The sequence below is a fragment of the Phaseolus vulgaris genome, chromosome 10 (genome assembly GCF_051622355.1).
Source record: "Phaseolus vulgaris cultivar YP4 chromosome 10, ASM5162235v1, whole genome shotgun sequence".
Lineage (NCBI taxonomy): Eukaryota > Viridiplantae > Streptophyta > Magnoliopsida > Fabales > Fabaceae > Phaseolus > Phaseolus vulgaris.
This window is the reverse complement of record NC_143507.1, coordinates 12122885-12128884: the sequence shown is the minus strand read 5'-3', so window position 1 is coordinate 12128884 and position 6000 is coordinate 12122885. Positions and strand designations below refer to the sequence as shown.

Below are 6000 nucleotides of genomic sequence, written 5' to 3'. Positions count from 1 at the left end.
GTACCATATATTATGACTCCTATTATAGTAATAAAAATTAGATTATTACTCCCTAATCGTGAATTACTTAGTAGGGTACATGGGTAATTTTGAATGTGGTGTGTGATGAATTAAGTGGTCCAATTTTATATGTAACTTTTGACAAGCTGTTTGGGTTGAGAATACAAAGACCCCACACCCAACTAAGCCTCTCCCATTTCTTGAACCCATCCCACACCCACCTTTAAAAGCACCCTCAATTGCCTCTTTTATTATAGGAGAGTAGGCTTCAACAAGCACACAAGAATCATAAGATGAAGATCAGTGTCTCAAAATTCACACCACTTCTTACAAAACCTTTCTCATTTGTTTACTTTTTCTCACTTCCCTTCCCTCTCCACTTACTAGTACTTCTTGTTCTTGTTCTTGTGTATGAGTACTCAGAGTAACTCCTCCCACCTAATAGTACTAGCTAGTGCCAAAGGTGCATGCTGAGCAAGATGGAGAAGCAGGGCACGTGCAATTCTAACTCATGAACGCACGAATGAACCCAGAGAATCACTTTCTTTTTCTGCTTTTCACCAACCAGATAGATTCATCCAGTTGCAGTGAGTTAGTCCTTCATGTGCCCCTCTTCCCCATCATGACGGCAGCACCTTGAGTAGCATTTGGAAATGCTGAAAATGCCTTTTAATTCTGGCTCCACCACTTTGAAGGTGAGTTATTGCTCATTCTCATCCATCTTTCTTATTCTTCAATGTTGCCATGTCTTGTGTAACAATACCTTGTTAAGAATATTTCAACTTGGTACAAAGTCAAAGTACTTATTAGTAGCCAAGGATGTGAAGTGAGTGGCTTGACATACCAGTTTTGAGATAAGAAAATATCATGCTGGATAAACATTGACTCAATAACTATGAAAATACCACCCATCAATTATATATTTTAGTCAAAAGTGATGAAGGTTGTGTGTGACTTGTTATTTACAGTCTGTCATTTCAGCTGCAGAAAAAGAAAATAAAAGAAGCAAATGCTACACAAAATTCAGCATGCAAGAGGCATGTCATGTTTGGTTTTAGGAAAGTGATGCAAGGACCATTCTACCCTATTTGACACAAAAAAAGAGAAAGAAAGACAAATATAATTGATGAGTTGTGATATGATTCTTTAAATTTATCTTTATTTGTGATAAGTGTGGGACAATATTTTGAGTAAGTAAGTGTCAACAAAATGTTTGTAGTGCTGAGCAGTTTACTTATAATTATCCTTGGTTATAAGTTCTCTTACAAAAACAACATATAAACATTAGCAGAACATATCCCTTCCCAAGAGGCACTAAACAACCTGATTCATCAATGCATGGTATCTCAATTATGAATCAGAATTGTGTCAGTAGAAAGTTTACTGTTATAATCTTTTAAAACCAAAATTTCATCAGTGACATTTGTTGAAGATATCACCTTTATATAAATAAAGATATTTCACTGGTTTAACTTTTATCTTTTCACGGTTAAGTTTATTTTACTGAATGATTGTTGTGGTGCTGATTTTCTGGGAGATCATGGAGATTCTGACTGAACAGAAGCTTTGAAGAAGACAAAATGAGAAAGAGAAGGTGTTTTGTCTCTTTTATGCTATAGGGGTGTGTGTGTATATTATAGGAAATAGAGAAAGAAAGAAGAAGATACCACATATTCTCTACTATCGTTATATGTTCTGCTTATTTCCTCAACTTACATGCATTGGTGTTGCCGTTGGATGAGATTCTAAGTCATAAATTTTCTCCACAAAACTTCTGGGTGTACAACTACTTCAAATTCGTTATGAGAAAAAAAAAGAACACAATTTGTACTATTGAATCAATGAGTGGCAGGTGTACCTGTATGTATTCAGAAAGTTAGTGAAGAAAAATCAGTATGTGATAAGAGATCACGGAGAAAAAGGACACTCATGGTAGTTTCTCACTGGTATGTAATGAATGAGTTTATAATTCCACATTCTTTATAAATATTTGTAAATATTTGTTAAAATATAAAATTTCAAAGAATAAGTAAACTAATTTAAATACAAATATTGAAACATGTGATTATTATACTAAACATAAACTAATCACTTTTTTTTGTTTGTTTAAAAGAAAGGTATTTAAATCATTTTAAGTTGGATACAGGTGCGTATAACAGTAACAGCTACCAATTAAGCTATTAATTCTCAACTTGTAACAGAAATATTTTCAGGTGGTTTTTTTTTTGGCATTCTTAAGTATACCTATATAATTAAAAGTAATGATTAAATTTAATTAAAACAATTATTTTTTCAGTAACATTTTTTTTATCAAAATGTATATTTGAACTTAGTTTCGTAAACTTAATAACTTTTTCTGCCATGGTCCACTATACCAAAAACTATATCACTTGCTAATGATGATGTTTCATTGCTTCAACTAATCTAAACTACAAGAACTTAATTTTGTAAACTTCCTTGATTTACGGAACTTTAAATTTAATGATTATACTAATATTTGGATAAAAAATATTACTGAGCTTGATACCTCTCATCATTTGATTTTGTCTTACATATATGGAGTTACTCAAGCAATAATATATGATTATATGTTAAGAAATGGAAATAAAAAATATGAATTATTAGAGATCGTTTAAATAATCAAAATTAAAAAAAAAAATGCACATATGTTTTTAAGAAGTGATATATTCATTACTAATTTTTTCATTCATGGTAATCATACAGTTTTGATTTATAAATTTCAGATTCCTAAAATAAACTTACAAATATCAAAATATTACTCATGCCTTTTCTTAATTTTTAAATAGCAACCCATTTTTACGTTTATGTATATTTTCAGCGCTGATAAAAAAAAATGCATATTGTCAGTGATAATACATAAAGTATTTATTATATTTTAAATGGAAAAAATAATTTTAAGAAACACTAATATATTTTATTTTATTTTATAAATGAAATTATTATTATTGTTACTTTGCACTGAAACTAAGAATGGATAAATGTCAAGCAACAATCATTACATATATGTGAATACGAGACATTAATCCTCAAATTCATTGAATTACAGAAGTGGGTTGATCCGAAGCATATAGTTTTTAAAATATTCCAAAGCATTATTATTTAGAGCAGCGTAATATACATTTAAGTCCAAAATTAGTTTTTTAGATTAGTTAAAATAAATTTTTAATATTAAAGTTACATTTAGTGAGTAAATTATATGGATTCCATTAATAAATATAAATAAAGATTCTTTTCGTTTTTAGGGCATTGGTTGTTTACAAAAAAAAATTGTTGACACATGTAGAGTGATATATCACAGACACAAAGATATGTATAATTTTTAAGAAAATAGGATATGGGACAAAAATCTATATATTATATAATTATGAATTATATAAATTGAAAATAAAGATTTATATGTAGAAGTATGTTTCAGATTTTTTTTTTGAGAAAAAAGATGATTTTTATGGTTGGTTTAAAATGGTTTGTTACATATTTTTATAATTATGATACAAATTTATACAATAAATTTTAGTTTTTAGAAAATTTATATTTTTTTTTTAAAAATTGTACTAGAATTATTAGAAATAAAAAAATATTTTTTAAATTAGACACTTCATCGATACGTGTCTTATGAGTGTCATACGAATGTTGATTTTCAATACGTATGTCCGACACGAACAGATCATTTAAGAGGAGTGTTCGAGCCAAATAACTTGCTTATACATATGGTTGTTTGTGTAAAAAAGAATTATGTTATAAAAGGTATTAAAGAAAAAATATTTGAAATAATAATGTATAGATTAATGGTATTATGTATAAAATTAAATTAAGCTTTTGAAGTGAATATTCAAATCCAACCATACTTAATTTGATAAAAAAAACTGATAATTTATATTTCCTAGTGTAAGTAAAATGACTACTTTTTATAAATAACTAAAATGAATTTGAAAAATGTGTAAAATAAAAGTGAACTGAGATGAAAGCGACAATCAGAAATAGAAAACGAAATGATAGCAACGAAACATTGGAGAAAGACAACCGCTATAACTAGCATTCAAGTCACTGTATCATGTTTTGGCCTAACCTTTTCTTCCGTACACTTTCTTCAATTACCACTCTTTATATATTATATATCCAATTCAATTTTAAATTATTATAACATTTTTATGTGTATAAATATTTATGTCTTATATTAGACTGAAAATAGGAACTAAATTATAAATTATTAAGTTGTAAGAAATTGAGGAATAGTAAAATCGCAGTATTTTACTCATTATTGAATATGTTACACGAACTAGTTTTCTATGCATAAACTACCTGAGAAAGTATGAAATACATACTCAAATTTAGTTACGAGAAAATCACAAATTTTGTGGAAAAAAAATCATATGGGTGAATGACTAATATCAAGAGAAAATTAAAATTATTTTAAATTTTAATAGTTAAAACTTTGATAATTAATTAAATATTAGTTTAAAAAATAATTTTTAAATTTTATAAATAATAAAAAATTATTTTAAATATTAATAATTATTTTAATTTTTAAAATAATATTTAATTTAGTTAATATAATAATTAATTATTTTTTATTTTTCAATAATTTTATTGTATTGACGATTTCAATTGTCTTTTTCTATTATTTAGGAAGTAAATAATTGTCAAATATAATATAAAGGGGTCTAGTTTAATTAGTTAAGTTTATTTTGAGTTAAAGGTGGTGTGAAAGAAGAAGACGTTGAAATTTTTAGTTAGATTTAATTTTTCTTAATAAAATAATATGATTATTTTTAATTTAAGAAAATATGATTTGAAATATTATTAGTAAAAACATTTACCCTAATGAAATTGAAACCTATATAGCTGAAAGTGGATTTGAGAATATGAAATTTTTTTATGTAAACTATATGAATTGTAATGATTTGTGAAATGATTTTGATTTGAGTAAACATTGTCACGAGGAAAATATATTTTGTGTTGTTTTAGCTTTGTTTTTAATATCATATTTTTAAAATTTATTGTTTTTGTTGGTTCTCCATAATTTGTCTAACAAATGAAAATTTATCCAATAAATATTAACTCGAGATCAATGAGTAAAGATAGTCTAGTTGATATTTTCATCTTGTCAATCCGTTCTGTCTTGATTGAAAAATTGACTAACTAGTCTCTTTTAAAATTAAAAATAAAAATAAAAAAATAGTTTTTAAGATTTAATTTTTTACAGTATTATTTGAAAGATGCAAATATGTAATAATATTGGAACTTAAATCATTATAATAGATTAGTTGGTAAAAAAAATCATTATAATAGAGTAATTTTTTTATAAAAGCTTTCATGTTAGGCATCACTATGCAACTTGACAAATCAGTTAGGATGACATCTTAAGTAACAAAAATCATCTAACATCACATGAAAAAAATTATTATTATTAAATAAATAAATAAATAAATAAAAACAAAAATATGGGGGACTAGACCATAACTCCATCTTTTGAGCTTCCTCCATATCATGTATAACTCCATAAAACTCCGTAACCATAGCAGTCTGAACTTCAAGAAACACAAAGAAAACACCAATAAACTCCCAATTCCTTCACAAGTAGCAAAACCAGAATACCCCTAGCAGCCTCATGAGTGTTAATTTTAACTCAGCCTGGTGAAGGAAACTCTCATCTAACAGGAAGAGGATGAAGAACTTTACCACTACGATGATTAATACCAAAAAACTTAATCACGTTGAAATCCAATATATCATTCTTCAGTGAAGCTTTAGACGAATTTCCCACTAGACAAGTTAAATCTTTAATTACCAAAATAGCCTTAGAAACCTCAATCTTATCCTGAAATCTAGCATAATTCCTCATACTCCATATCATCCAAATAGAAAAAGTTATCACAACAAGCTTAATCAATTTAACCAAAGGACTACCATCACTCTTAATAAAAGAAAGAAGATCATCCTTATTAGAGAAAATGAGAAGTAAAAAAATTTTGTCGAACC

At 27.0% G+C, this 6000-nt stretch overlaps 1 long non-coding RNA gene across 2 annotated transcripts; it reads left to right on the top strand.

Annotated features, from left to right (window-relative positions):
- The first annotated feature begins 231 nt into the window (after positions 1 to 231).
- Positions 232 to 1987, top strand: LOC137819488 (uncharacterized). Of its 2 annotated transcripts, none has more exons than XR_011082323.1 (2): positions 232 to 695; positions 969 to 1987. It is a non-coding gene; the product is annotated as an uncharacterized LOC137819488 (long non-coding RNA). The 2 variants fall into 2 exon arrangements; XR_011082324.1 differs by having other exon boundaries at positions 254 to 695; positions 982 to 1987.
- Positions 1988 to 6000: the final 4013 nt, after the last annotated feature.